Genomic DNA, 16,541 nt, shown 5'->3' on the forward strand with positions numbered 1-16,541 from the left:
ATGGTGTAAGGGCTTCAGGGTGGGTTGAAGCCCCTCGTTTTTTTAAAAACACACTATTTTGTAAGGGATCAATGGTTTTGGGATCATAGTTCCTTGGTTTAGTGATTCCATGGTATTTGGACCATTTTATTTTGATGATGTAACCCTTCGATGTAATAGTATATATATGCTAAAATAATAAAGAGAGAATTATTGGTTTAAGGGGGCTTGACCCAGGTTCAGAGTGTGTCACACACCAAGAAAGCCCTCAACCATTGGCCCTTTCAGAAATGACCTACAAGAATATCGCAGTCTCACCCGAAGTAGTTATGGGAGGCTGTAGAACCAAGTTCCACAACCAGAGGGATATGCGTGCTACTGTGTCCATGTATTTACTAATGTTTTATGCCTATCTACAACTTCGTGTACATGAATCACTTCGTGCTAATGATTAAATTTACATAATTACTCTTATCGCATCAAATAACAAAAAACAATATAACATGTATTCTTTTGTGCAATTTAGTAAAAAACATGCATAATGATAATAACAACAACAGAGAATGAACATAGAAAGATACACAATATTTCACCAAACTTCTTCTTTATTAATACAAATATTCAATACATATACTTCTTCGACCTACACACCCAGCTGCAGGTGCTATATGCACTCATATGCAAACTCTTCTAGGCCTCTGCGCACTTAGCTATAGAGCCTTCCCCAAAAATATAGATTCAAACACAAGGCTCAAGTTGCTTATGATCTTCTATCATTACATGATTCTATTAAAAAGTATTACATCTCCTTATATACATTACATCATTACAAAAACCATGGTCCATATACCATAGATTCAACAAAACCATGACTAATACCCGAAACCCGTTACAAAACAAGGGGCTTTTGACCCACCCCAAAGCCCCTAAACACTGTGCGATGAATAAAACTTCACTAGTTCTGTGTGCTCCACTCCTAAAAATGCAGAGACTTTGACCCAAAACTTTTAGCAAGTTGGGTTGTGCCCATCAGGCCCCCAACACTCACCCATGACTCGTCCTGAGTCACTCAGCTACGATTCCTTTGATATTCGCTGAAATTCCATTCTATACTACATCATACTGCTAAAATGTCTCTGCCATTTGTTTCTCTTTCTTGTGCATTTCCTCAAGCAATTCCTCTGTGGTTGGGCCAACATTCTTCTATAGTATCTCTACCTCCCTTTTCTTCAATTATTTGAGTTTGTTGTCCACTACTTGAGATAGTTTAAGCGCCTCATCCTAGCATGGCCGATTCCTTGCTTCCAATATCTACTCCTTCCTCTGAAGCTCATCTATATGCTTTTGGAGGTTCTTCCCTTTAGTAATGCTGGTGAGTCTCTGCAAGACTAGTAAGTTCTTTACAACTGCTAGGATTTCGTCATGCTACTTCTGCTTCACCTATAATTCTTCCTAAATCTTTTGGATGTTTGGATCCTCCTGTAGTCAGGTCCAAATTTTCATCGTGTCATCCAATAATTTCCTACATTCCGCTATTGTGTCGGAGATACCTTTCAATGCTACCCTTAAATCCTTCTGCCTCTACTCTTTTACTTCTGGTGGCGTGGCTGGCTGTAGCCTTATTTTTAGCTCTTATATCTACACTTCATACTCAAACTTTATATTCTCCAACGTATTCTTTGATTCCTTGATCGTGAGGGTGAGCTTTATGACCTTCTCTGCTGGTGGTTCCTCCTCACCAAACTTCACATCTGGGACTTTGTTTCAACTTTCATTGATGGATACTTCCAACTGTTCTTGTCACTGATATGATTCATCTCTTTTCTTATCTAAATCCTCCAGCTACTTCTTTAGTGCTACTTTCTCCTTCTTCGTCTACATCGTCATTGACGAGGTTCACTTCTCCCGCTCCTATAGCTCAGTTGTTAGACTTTGATGGAATTCGTGTAGCATCTGCATGGGAAGCATGACAATATTTATGTTGACATTCTTCCATACTTTAGCTCACTCTTTGTCCTCTGGTGAGTACCAGTGAAGTTCCCCAGCTGACACTTGAACAATTCCGATGCCAAATTACATTTCTACTCTTTGTTCTACTTCCAATGACTGAGCTCTTTGTTCTCGTTGTTTTTCTACTTGCGGAAATGCCTTCAGCTCTGAAATGCCTTTCTATACTTCAGTCAAGATCATTCTATATCCATCATCAATTTTTTCCTAGGTCTCAACTATGATCTTCTAGACCTTCTCTCTGATCTCTTCGATGTCCCCATCAGTGAGCACAAGTGTTTCTATGCCCTTGGACTTAACTGCACTTTTATTTTTCCTCTTTCCTGCCGCAGTTGTGTCTCTCCTTCTGAAAATGAAAGGCAACTCCTCTGATACTCCTACATCACTGAGGGGTTCCTCATGCTCCTAATATGTTTTCTCTATTTCCACCTCTGAATCCTTTCCACTTGTACCTACATCCTGTAGGCTACACTTCTCTGTTCCAACTGCTCCACCAAGTGGAGTAATCCATTTTTCCAGCCATTGTTGTACTACGGCGAGCAAATATTCTTCAACTACTAAGTATGGCAATGTGTGCCATTTCTTAGTTGGGTCCTTTGTCACCTTCACATAAGCTCTGTGGAAGTCTGCTTCGAAATATGCAATGTGACAATACTACTTATACAAACTAGGTGATAGCCTTAGATGTTGATTTACCACCATGTGTAGAGCCATTGCCATCACTACAAAGAAAATCCTATCTTTTGTTGCACGCACAACTCCTTAGTAAACCAAATGGAGGCATACCTAGCTACCTCACAAACATCCACCTCAACAGATGGAAACTACGAGTATTCTAGTTCTTTCAAGACAATCAGTGTGATGAGTATTAACAACCAAGCTTAGTGGAATGGATTCCCCTATTCTTGTGCTTCCCTGTAGTCTACCAAAAATTCCTCACATAGATAGGTAGCCCAGTTAAACTGGACTCTTGCACTGCACTGTGTGGCGAAAGGTACTACCACTGTAGGCACCTCATTGGCCCCGCACTTCCTCATTATCTTTCCTGCCAAGATGTGCATGGAAAAGTGCACTCCCTGGTCATCAATGGAGTTGATGTCATATCCACGTGACTTCTTCACTAAGATGAACTTTTCCTTCATCATTTGTGCCATCTCCTTGTTCCTATTCTTGCCCACAAATTCTTCTACAGAGTATTTTCCATGATGAGGAAACGTTGTGATTTTTTTTATTAACATCTCATCAACTGGGATCCTCATCCCTAGCAAAATGCATCTATCATGTAATAATGCGACAAGCTACCACACACAGATTGTATTGGCTATGCTTCGACTAAAGTTTGGCACGTCCAACATGTTCAAGAGGCCCACTCTCTACAATCATGCATCCCACTGGAATGGTTCTAGCCTCGTGACTCCACTATTTGGGTATCGAACCTGCTTTAGATACCTACCTGGTTAATTTGAGGGTATTTTCTTTGATCCCTAAAGTCCTAGTATTCCATCTTTAGCTGGGGAAATCTCCCCAAAAAATTTCCCTCAAATGACACTTCCTTCGGTAGCAAAAGAGTGAAGACGTCCAACTTTCCATCCTTGGGCTCCTTAAACAGCTTGGCGTTTGGTTTTCTTGGTGGTATGTAAGGTGGGAGAAGAACAGGAATCTCTTCGTCCTCTATTTGCATGCATTGAAATTTAGCCTCCTCTTCACTATTGTTGAACTATTGAGGCACCTTCTACTCTATCGACTTCTTTCCTTTCTACACCGGCTTCTATTGGGATGGGTATACCCAGGTCTAATTTGTGTCTAAGTTTTGAGTAAATTTTGATGTAAAATTGTAAAGTCTCCCCATACTGAGGAGAAGAGTGCACATAACGTTAAGAGTCAAAGGGGATTTTAGGAATGTCAAAGCCCCTTATTTTCTAAAGGGGTGACTTGTTTGGAGTAACCAATGAACTCCACCCATGGTTCGTGGATCATGGTAATGCAATGTAAAATATATAAAAGGGAGTCATCTAGGAGTCATTAGGGAGTCCAAAGCTTATGGATAGTTCATGAATAAGATATTTAGTCTACAATTTAGTATTTTGGCGAAGGAGAAGGCTCGCGCAGCTGAGTTCATGAACCCCTACAACTATGTGCATGGGGTTAGAAGAAGTGTTTTTATTGAAGATATAAAGTAATAAAGCATAATTGAGGAAACACGCTACCACTACATCACATAGCCATTTCGATGCAAAAACTTGGTTCTAACATCCCTCGTTACTACCTCAGGTGAGACTGGAATCTATTCTAAGAGGATTGTTTCCAAAAGGGCTAGTAGTGTAGGGTTTTGTTGGTTAGAACATCTTACTATAAACCTCGTTCCAAGTCCCCTCAAGCCAACAAATGGTTTTTTTGCTAGGACCGAGATCTATCTGAGGGATGTGTCATGTGGAATTCATGGATACCAATTAAGAAATAAATCGAGAAGTGGATAGATTAGAAGTTGCACGAGGTTTCAGCTCAGGAAAACTGGAATCTGCATTTGTCAAAGGAAAGGTGGTTACAGAGATGTTGTGGGGAAAAATGCCTATGCAGGACGATCCTATCCACCTAAGGTGTGACAGTTCCTCAGCAACAAACAGAGACAGCTATTCTAGTATTCTTCCTTTATGAATTAAGAATGAAGAGAGATAGATGGACTAACCGGTGTCTTCCGTTTGTCCCTCGATCCTGTCTCTCTTCTCTTTGAGGGTTCTCAGCTACTTGCCTTCTCGCTCGCCCAGCTTCAAGAGGTTTCTACAAGATCACAAGAAGAGAACACTACACAAGACATGGATTCATATTCATAACTAGTTCAGGATTAGAAATAAACTAAACATACTAATGCAATCATACATCAAAGATACATCAGTATATAGGAGAAACCAAGATAGCTTTATTGATGAATAACAAGGTTCAGGAAGAGATACAACCCAGAGGGCCCCAATCCAGCATCTCCTTCCCAGCAAATGAAATTCCTATCTTCACCCCCTTCAAAGCATTAAGCACCCAATGATTCAAATCTCAAACCAACAACAATTCTTTACAATAACAAAATTCCAGCCTCTAGATCTCATGGAGGAGAGATCCATATATAGATGTTTGGAGAGAGGATGAGTTAGCTTGAGATCTGACTAGTGTCCTCTCCCTCTGTCAGTTCTTGATTCCACTTGGAGGTTCTTGCTTCCACTTGGAGATTTGGAACCTCTTACTCATCACCAGTCGAATTCCCTGAGGCAAGTGTCATTTTGGAAGCTTCCTGGGTTTTGACACCTTGAGAAATGAACTTGCCACATGTCAACTCTCGCTCAGCGCAGGTAGCCAGTGTTGCCTTTGACATTCAGCGCAGGTAGCCAGTGTTGGCTTTGACATTCAGCGCAAACAGCTAGTGGAGCCACTGAAATGATCCTGAATTGACTTGTTTTTGAGCAGTTTCTGGTGGAGAACTTCTGTGAATTGTTGTGGTTTGTTAGCCTTGTTCCTCTAGGGGTAGGAACAACATGTTTAGGGACTTTGGATCCCTTAGATTATGGACATTTCATGCTCAATGCTGTAAGGCACAAAAATGTCTATAACAAGAGATATATCTATATAGAAGAGCACGAGATATTTTCTGCATCATTCCCTAACAAACACACAAGTGCCTTTCAAAGGTAGTGCACAACGAACCTACTTGGAAACACAACAATCCTATTGTGTGGACTCCTAAACTGATAAAGCGTATTGAAGGGTCTAATTATAAGGTTGCAAGGGTTGTCGATTATTGGTTTGATAGTATTTTGGGTTGTTCCATCATTGAGTTTTCAATTGACACATATGTATCTTATAGTGGAGCTGAATGTCGATTATTTAAGGGTCCGAGAGGTAAGTACTTGAGATCTCTAAAAACTTGGATTAAAATGTTGTTGTGTGAAAAGGGCGTTATGCTTTGAATTGATGTTTAAAATAGGTAAGATCGGATCTACGCGAAGTGAAAAAATATTTAGATATTATTGGGACAAATATACTGAGGGTGCGTATAGTCCACTATTGGGAGAACCACATATCGAAGGAGAAAGGACCATCCCTAACTCACATGGAGGTGTGCCGCAGGAAGAAGGCTAGGGAACTGATGAGATCCCTCATTCATCCACCCCATCTCCACCTTCATCACCACCTCATACACCTACGCCTCCACCTCCACTGCCACCTTCATTTTTCAGTATGGAGAATACAATGAAAATACCTGTATTCGAGCGTCAGGGATCATGGGATCCTCATCAGTTTTGGTTCGTAGCAGAAACTATGTGGAAGGTGCAGAAGATCAATGATAATGACGTGAAGAAATCACAACTAGTTATAGAGCTATACTATAGAGCGCTTACATGGTAAATGAAATATAATACAACCAATCTGAATGCTACGTTGGATTAGACAAAGGCTGCGCTGAACACAGAATTCAGAAAGCCGAAATCATAAGCTAAGTGTGTCACTAAATAAAGGAGATCAAGTAGACAACAAACGAGTCTATGTGGGATAGAGATCAAAGGTTCAATTTCTTATTAAGGCAAGCTAATCTTCAGATTTCAGATGAACAACATAAGGAATGGTACATAGCTTCTCTATACCACATTTAAGACTACCTTTGTCTCAACACAAGATTGGATCTTAGGCTGAAGCATTAGAGATTGTGATGAAGCTAGAGGCTTCGCTGATCCATGATATGAATATCTAAAAACTTGGATTAAAATGTTGTTGTTTGAAAAGGGTGCTATGCTTTGAATTGATGTTTAAAATAGGTAAGACCGGATCTACGCAAAGTGAAAAAATATTTAGATATGATTGGGACAAATATACTGAGAGTGCGTATAGTCCACTATTGGGAGAACCACATATCGAAGGAGAAAGGACCATCCCTAACTCACATGGAGTTGTGCCGCAGGAAGAAGGCTAGGGAACTTATAAGATCCCTCATTCATCCACCCCATCTCCACCTTCATCACCACCTCATACACCTACGCCTCCACCTCCACTACCACCTTCATTTTTCAGTATGGAGAATACAATGAAAATACCTGTATTAGAGCGTCAGGGATCATAGGATCCTCATCAGTTTTGGTTCGTAGCAGAAACTATGTGGAAGGTGCAATAGATCGATGATAATGACGTGAAGAAATCACAACTAGTTATAGAGCTATACTATAGAGCACTTACATGGTAAATGACATATAATACAACCAATCTGAATGCTACGTTGGATTAGACAAAGGCTGCGCTGAACATAGAATTTAGAAAGCTGAAATCATAAGCTAAGTGTGTCACTAAATAAAGGAGATCAAGTAGACAACAAACTAGTCTATGTGGGATATAGATCAAAGGTTCAATTTCTTATTAAGGCAAGCTAATCTTCAGATTTCAGACGAACAACATAAGGAATGGTACATAGCTTCTCTATACCACATTTAAGACTACCTTTGTCTCAACACAAGATTGGATCTTAGGTTGAAGCATTAGAGATTGTGATGAAGCTAGAGGCTTTGCCGATCCGTGATATGAATATAGGTGTTTAGCAGATCCAGTCATAGTTAGCAAGCCTACATATGGATTTGCGGGATCTGAAGAAGGGAAACGAGGTTCAGTCGGGACTGCGCCATAAATTTTGGTGCATGAAATGAAAGGTTGTAGGCTACTATAAGGATTAGTGCCCTATGTACTTGGACTATATAGCTACAGGAGGTCCCAACCCGCTAAAACTAGAGTCTCCTGCTGGATCAAGTTTGGGTTCAAGCGTCTGGTTTAGTATCTACCAAGTGTTCAGAATGCATACAACAAACAATTATTATATGTTACAAAATTTTGTATAGTCACCGAAGAAACTATTTTGCAAATTTTGTAAGTTGGTTGGCCATGATGAAAGAGATTGCTGAAGCTATGACTTAATGATAGACATAACCCCAATGTATAGGATGCATGTTGAAACCCATGTAGAGAATGACCAAGGCTCACCTGTGGGTCACGGAGGATTCCAAGTATGTGGAAGAGGAAGAGGAGGAGGCATTGGAAGAGGTCAGGACTAGATCATCTTCTACTACTATGGAGAACCCAGAAATTTTGTGTTCGACTGTGGGAATGCAACTCATCCTTCTTGTCGATACTGTAAGCAATTTGATAATGTTATAGAAGAGTGTCCTATATTAATAGCCAAGATGCAGGAAAAGAATAACCAACAGCCAACCCAGAACATTCAGATGATGAGATTTGAACCACACGAAGGCAATCCTAGTGTCAATATAGTCACACGAAGTGGTATAGCCAAGGTAGATGGAAAATAAGATACATGGGTTCCTAGGAATGGTGAGAAGAGTGTGGAATTTGACTTACAAAGATAAAAGGGGACATTTATGGAGGAGAGAATTTTTTTTTGGATCTAGGTGCTTCTACATCTAACACTTAGATACGAATAGTCCTTTGACAAGGGAAATCTATAGAAAATACTATGACAGAGAGCTTTGATCCCATGGTGCTGAAATATTTTTTTATAGACATGCACGAATTTTTTGATGGATCAGAAGGCAGTTGAAGGACTACAAGAACTGATAGATAACTATGCTAGTAAGGAAAATCCGTTAGCATAATGATGCCTAATGAATAAGGTGAAATGAAGCAAGAAGAGGACTGGTAGGGAAATGCGGTTGACAACACAAATTGGTGATTTTGACATGGACTAGATAATTCTAGATTTAGGAACTGATGCTAATGTACTTGTAGAATAGACTTGGGAATGTATGTGGAAAACCAAGTTGCAGTGGTCGACAGTCCAGCTGCACATGGCAAACCAACAAAAGATAATTCTGATGGGTCACCTGCATGGAGCGACTATAGATATTGAGGGAGCCAATGTGCTCGCAAATTTTGAGGTTATTGAAACAGTCGATGACAATAATCCGTACCCAACCTTTCTCAAGATTGATTTGGATTTTGACATGAATTCTATTATTAATTTGAAGCAAAGCATGGTGTTTGAAATGAATGGCCTCAGAGTGGTTGTTCCATTGGATCCAGCTGAAGGTGTGAGATACACAAAGGCAATCTCTGATGACTATGATGATGAAGACATTGATCACATATGTAATCTCACTGCATGACACAAATACTGGATTAATCCCACTGCATATGGACATATTAGATGGGAGAAGGATATTTCCTACTAATCAAACTCATATGAAGAATTAGAAAACTCGCAGAATTGGTTGCATGAGGTATCTACACTACGATGTAATAGGATTACAAAGTCTCCATGCTATATATCGACTGAGGTACGTAAATTTCCTTACTATGATGGGATAGATGATGTCAATATTTTTTTTGACCATTTTGAAAGAGATGGACCAAAGGAGAATAGGTTTTAGACTCTAGATTTGGCCTTAAGAGCTACGCATGAAAAATGGTGGGGAACCCACAAGGATAATATTGTTGATTGGAAGGAATATCATAGAATGACGATACTACCATTTGGCTTTGAAACAACACGACTCAGTGAGAAGTACACAGGTAAGAATGACCCTTGCGAACATTTGGCTTGATGGAATAAGGCTTGGGGTGAGGTACCTTAACCAGAGTGGGTACATATCTTTATTCATATGCTAGACATTATACCAATGAACTGGCATTTGGATACGGAGCTATGACATGGGACTGTTTATTGGGATGAAATGAAGGAGAGTTTTATGCTGACATTTAGCTTTGAAGATGGGTTTGAATGCATTGATGGGTCACTTCAGGTGATTAAGGCAGATATTCCGAGCACCAATAGAACCTATAACTTGGATGCAACATGACTTGAGCATGCAACTACAACATGCTTTGGAATGCTACAATGTTACTACAGAAGAAGGCGATGGGGATCCACGCAATATCAATATTGTTGAGTCAAAGGCACTGCATGAAGTAGCAGGACCTAATGCAAGTCACCTACAAACCCCAAAAACATAGACTTTTTCGAGAGATAATGCTTCATGCTTTGTAAAGGGATGATTTCAATGTGTCAAGGATGTTGATTGATATCATTTTTAGGCCATTTGAGTGAATGTGACAAAATGACTTGTAACAAACTTATTGACTTAAAAATGGTTTATCCATATGAGGAACCTTTCCATATACAACTCTCCTCCTCCTGTGGTTTCCTAAGGACTGAAAAATCTATTGAGTGTGGCTTAGTTTAGGAAACAATTGGGAAGTTTTTGGTCTAAATAACCTACTAATTTATTAGTAGCTTTCCAGGTGAAGAACCTCCCCATATTTCCATATTGAGCTCTCCTCCTCTTGCAATTGAGCAGTGGCTTCTCTAAGGGTTGATGAAAACACAAAGAGTGGATTACCTAAGATTTGATGAAACCACCAAGAGTGGTTTGACTTAGGATTGAGGAAACAAATAGGAAGATGGTGGTTTGAAGATCTTACTAATATATTAGTACCTTTCCAGTTGAATCACCTTCCCATAATTACATGCAAACTCTCCTCCTGTCACTAAGAGTGGCTTGTCTTATAGATTAAAGGAACAACTAGGAAGATTGTGGAATGAAGAACTTATTGACTTGAAATTAGTTTTTCCAGCTATTGAACCTTCCCGTGTTATGATGAAATATCCTCCTCAACTAGAGATGTGATTTATCTGTTCGTAGAAAAGACTCATGTGATGAAGCTGACCAAGATCAAGTCCTGTGACATGATAGTGGAAAAACTATTGAGAATAGTTGAGAGAAGAGAGTCCCTATGAATTTAGTTATCTGGCAGGTTGGTGGGTAGAGGTGGATTACTTTTGGAGGTCTTGTTTCTACTTGAAGTATTGATTTTATAGTGATAAGTGGTCCTCTTCAAGCTCTGGAATATAGATTATGGGTGACAACTATAAGAAATATTTTGTTGCAACTTGCCTTTAAGGTTGGGTGGAGAGTTAGAGTCCCAACCTCAGTTTCCGGGTTCTTCATCATAAGATAAGTGTTGGTTTATTGTATCTGCAATTGGAATTTATATGTGTGCTTGTTGTGATATTTAAAATGCCATTATGAATTTCTACAACTTGGTTTCCTATATGATATAAAGTGTAAATGTCATGTGTATTTCTTGACTAATGGTACATGAATTTGTTAAAGTTAAGGAACATAAATTCCTGTAATGTTAATCTCTATTGTGATCCCTGGGAAGTGGATTAAACTTATTTGTCTATTTAATATTTGTAGTAACACTAATGAACATTATTATCCTATGAAAATAATGTGTAATGTTGAATTCCTATGTTATTAAGAGGGGAAATCTTTATTCCTATGGAATATGGATTTGGTACTTTCCTATATATATATATATATATATATATATATATCGATAGATAGATAGATAGCTAATGAGATGATTCTACTTGTTCTTCCTGATTCTGAGTTTCTCAAGATGCATTGGATGTTTTAGACTTTTTTAATATGTCGATTAATAAGGACCTTGTTGATGCGGAGGAATGAGGTATTCATGTATGAATGTGAAATGATGAATTATTGCCTGATTTTGGAATGGTTTAGTTTCATGTGTTATTCTGAGCACAAATTCTAGTTTAAAGTCTTGTATTCGATGGATATTTAATCTTGCTTCCATTTCGTGAGTAGAAATATTGTCTAAGTTGCCTGAATATTAAGGGATGGGTAGATGTTTGTAATAATTATTATTTTGTTAAAAGAACGAAAACCAAGACTTGGTTTTCAAACTACAAATCTCGAGAATAGTAGCTCTATTTTATATAAGTATATCTATATGAGCATTGAACGTTTGGGTTGAATCCTTAAAAGCATAAAAGTATAACTCTATTTATTTTATTATATTTATTTATGCATATTTCTAGGCTAGACCAAGACCATATAAGCATCGGAGAGGTAGCATTTCATCAGATGCAAACACTAAGAAATGGTCATCAACAAAGTGTTATAGGCTTATGCTACAATAAGAGAAAACTTGGAAATTATTCTAAGTGTTGAAAATGCTTGAAAACATACTTAGTTTTGTGTGTGGGACCCACTAAGTCTGGCATTGGGAAAGTCAGTCAAAATATGCCACTCGGTGTGAGTTCACACTTGACTAAAGAAGTGAACTTGATATAGTCAGGTGGGACTAGCTAGTCACGCTTCTAGCCAGAGAGAATAGTCACATGGGGCTTGCTGGTGAGAGCCCATGTAAGGTTGAAGAGGTTAGGACCAATTGAGGTCAGCGGTAAAGAAGTAGAACAACATCTCTGTGCAGAAGGTGTTTCCTTGCGATGAGATTCTGTTGGGCATGGAATCCCCCAAAGGCATGTTTTGGGGCTCAAAGCCCAAGTTTTGACCAAATATTGTTTTAAAGACTCCGTGAATTGTGGGCGTGGAGCGCAAAATGTATGATAGAGTCACAGGGTTGTCCTCCCTAGTAACGTAAGGTCAGCCTACCCATGGTCCTCGAACCATGGGATTGTATAAATAGAGCGAGGCTCTAAGTAAAAAAGAAGAGAAAAAGATAGTGAAGTAGAAGCAAAGAGGAAGAGTCTAAGGGTCTAAGTGTGTCTTGGGTCGTAATGTAGGAGAAGGCTCTACAACTAAGTGTATAGAGGCATAGTATTTTGCAACTGAGTGCGCAGGGTGGAGTCAAGTCTGTAACTGGGGAAGAAAATAATAAAGAGAAGTTTTATCTTAATTCTATGTATCTGTTCTTGGGTTATTACATGCTTGATATAAATCATAAATATATTGTTTATTTACTGCGCGCACCTATATGAATGATTTATATTAATAAGTATACTCTAACGCATACAAGTAGGCTAAGCTAATCAACTAACAATGGAATACTAGTAAAGGCTTGGGTAATAACAGCATTCGGCCTCCAAGTAGGGCTGCACGAAGGCAACATCTAAGGCTGCGAGCTACAGGTAGGTGCATGTAGCAACGTGCGTGCAAGGTCGAATTGCACACCACTTGAACTCATCTGACATCTCCAAGGTGTGGGAACCTACTTTTAGCACCCTCCCATACTACTTCGGGTGAGACCTCAATCCACGCTCCGCGGAATGTTGCTGAAAGGGCCACTAGTATCGGGATTTGTTTGGATAAATCACCTCTGAAGCTGGGTTAGGCCCCAACAAGCCAACAAATGGTTCTGTTGCCAGGACCAGTATCTACATAAGAGATGTCTGATGTTGTGTCACTCGAATCTGACAAAGAAAGAAATTTAAGAGTGGCTGGATAGAAAGATTCACGAGTTCGTGGCGCAAGAAAATAGGAATCCACGAGTATTGAAGAAACAGTGGTTAGAGCGCTACTTATATATAGAAATCCACAAAATTTTCTTTGCATCCTTCCCCTCTAAGTTGTACAAGTGGATCGCGCAGCTAGCAGACAATCAAGGAAGGTGTAGGCTTGACAAACCTATTGTGTGGACTCCAGAGTTGGTGTGCTGACTAGAAGAATCAAGAGATAAGATCAACTGTGCTATGGACCATTGGCTCGATCGAATTATAGGAGGGTTTACCACCGAGTTTGTAGTAGATACATCAGATAGCTACAGTGAGGCAGAACGATGTTTCCTCAAAGGACTGCGAGGTAAGTACATTAAATCTTTGAACACTTGGATTAAAATGTTACTATGTGAAAAGCGGGTTATGCGAATAAATTGATGTTTGGGGCTATGCGAAGTGGGAAGATATATAGAAACAAAGATAGCGTAGAGATAGAAACTAGCCCCTTGATTTCACCTCGGAGAGAAAGTGAGGAAGCGCTCGCGAAGGTTTCACCAAGGAGTGCATTCAGTCTGATAAGGCAGCAAATTCCGCGCATACCACCTCCACCTACACTACCACCAGTTTCACCATCTTCACCCCCATCTTCGCCCACACCACCTCGGCCACCACCATAGTTCAATATGGCAAGTGAAATAAAGTTGTTAGTGTTCAAAGGGGTAGGGAACAAAGATCCGGACCAATTTTGGTTCGTGGTAAAGGCTGTATGGGAAGCACAAGGAGTCATGGATGACAACATAAAGAAGGCAATGCTGGTAAGCGCGTTGTACGATTGTGCACTGACGTGGTACATTAAGCATTCCAATGACAGTCTGAATGCAGGGATCGCAGATATCCAAGCTGCGCTGAGCAGGGAATTTAGCAGGCCAAAGTCAGAGACATAATTGATTATCAAGTTTAAGGAAATCACGATGCTTCCAGGTGGGACCCCCTGGGGAGCTAGATCAAAGACTGAAGGGTATGATTCGTGAATCCAACATGACCTTGAAAGATGGGCAGCACCGCGCATGGTTTGTATCATCACTAAAGCCACATCTAAGGACCGCGCCGTCACAGCAGAAGTTATCCATCCAAGCTGAGCCCTTGGAGATTGCAATGAGCCTACATGAGACCGCAATACAAGATCCTAGCCTTGGAGTGCAACAGATCCATGTGCAACTGAAAAATTTGTGTCTTGAGATGCAGAGTTTGAAACAAGATAGGACAACTCGCCCAAAAGTGCGCAAGTAGGTATGGTGTATAAAATGCAAAGGCCAGGGACATGATAAGGACCATTGTCTAGTCTTCGTGAACTACATGGCGGGAGGAGGACCAATGCCATTGAGAGTAGAGGCACAAGTAGGATCTAGCACGGTGCCTACATTATGGTGCACAATTTGTTAGATAGGAGGGAAGCATGTTATAGATAACTGCCACCTATTATAGAAGTATACACAGATGTCTCAGCAATTTTTTTGTAATTTCTATAGGTCGGTAGGCCATGATGAGCACACCTGTAGAAGTTATGAACCGATGATGGATTAGACTCCTATATATAGAGTTCAGACCGAAATACGAGCCCTCAATCGAATGAAGCGATGGCGCACACTAGATTTCAGGGGCATGGGCGAGGTTGAGGTGCAATGGGATCAGGAATTGGACGCAGACAACTAATTTGTTACAATTGCTGAGGGCCAGAGCATTATGCCCGCAATTGTACAAATCTGACGAGAGCATCATGTTTATATTGTACCTAGTTTGATCATGAGATGGAGGACTGCCCCAGACTGATAGCGAGGTTGCGCGATAAAGGAATACTCCTGTCTCCCTTGACTTAGAACCTGTAAATGATGAGGTCTGAGCTGCATGAGGAGGACCCAAATGTAAACATCATTCTCTGATGCAGTATCACGATAGTAGATGACAAGGGCAAGTAGCCTAAATAGAGTGCCTGGGTTAGCAAGGCTCCAACAAAGGAACCAGAGTTCAATTTGGAGTGCGCAAAGGAGACATTCATGGAAGCTAAGAAGAGCTTCACGGAGGTCTCCACTTCAGGTAGTAAAGACAAACTAGAACTGGAGATGGATCCATCAATTCTTACTACCTTTTTGGAGACATGGATGAAGTTGATGTGTGAAAGCAAGGTTGTGAAGGGACTGCAAGAACTCATCACTAGATGTGCTAGACTAGGAGAACCACGCGTAGTCCAGAAGCTTGGAAAGCACACAATGCAAACAGGAAGGGAGATGAGATTGACTGTGCAAATCGGGGAATATGAAATGGATCAAGTAATTTCAGATCTAGGATCAGGCGCAAACGTCCTACCGAACCAGACATGGGATCACATGGGCAGGCTCGTGTTGCAATGGTCTCCTATTCAATTGCAAATGGATAACCAGCAAAAGATCCTACCAATGGGAAAATTGCAGGGAATAATGGTAGATATCGAAGGTGCAAGCGCGCTTGCAAATTTTGAAGTGATAGAGATTGTTGATGATAGCAATCACTATCCCACGCTATTGGGGATAGAATGGGCCACCCACATGAATGGAGTAATAAATCTAATTAAGCGCAAGATGATTTTTGAGAAAAAGTCACTATGCATAGTGGTACCTTTAGACCCTATGAAAGGATCGCGCTACACAGAGCTAGTGCGTGACGATGAGAGTGATGACGACCTAGACTGTATCTACAAGATAACCACATGGGAGCAGGATTAGGTGAATCCAATAGTGGATGGCATGATTTTGTGGAAGCGTGAAAGCTCCTGCACATCAGATTTGGATGAGGAAATAGAATGATGGTAGAATCGGTTACACAAGGTAACCACACTCAATTGCAACATGATGATAAAGTCACTATGTTATGTAGCAACAGAGGTAAGAGATCTGCCTATGTATGACATTTTGGGCGAAGTGGATGATTTCTTGACCAAATTTGAAAGAGAAGTACGGGAACACCAGCGTTTTGATGCTCTGAAATGGGCACTGCATACTACACCCGCAAGATGGTGGGGTACGCACCAACAGAATTTTGAGGAATGGTGGGAATGCAGAAGGATGATGCTCATATGATTTGGAAAGCCTCAGATGCAAATGAAAGCCAGATATAATGGATGAAACAGCCTGCGCACCCACCTCTCCAGATGGGTACAGGCATATGGTACGCAACCTGCATGAACACACACCATCCTCACGATAGGAAACATGACCAACAAGTAGGAGTGGGTGAGATGAGGGCATGAACGATGGAGTACAATAAGATCAAGTGC

The sequence above is a fragment of the Pinus tabuliformis genome, chromosome 6 (assembly GCF_031772625.1).
Source record: "Pinus tabuliformis cultivar Carrire ecotype Pingquan chromosome 6, CPIR1, whole genome shotgun sequence".
Taxonomy (NCBI): Eukaryota; Viridiplantae; Streptophyta; class Pinopsida; order Pinales; family Pinaceae; genus Pinus; species Pinus tabuliformis.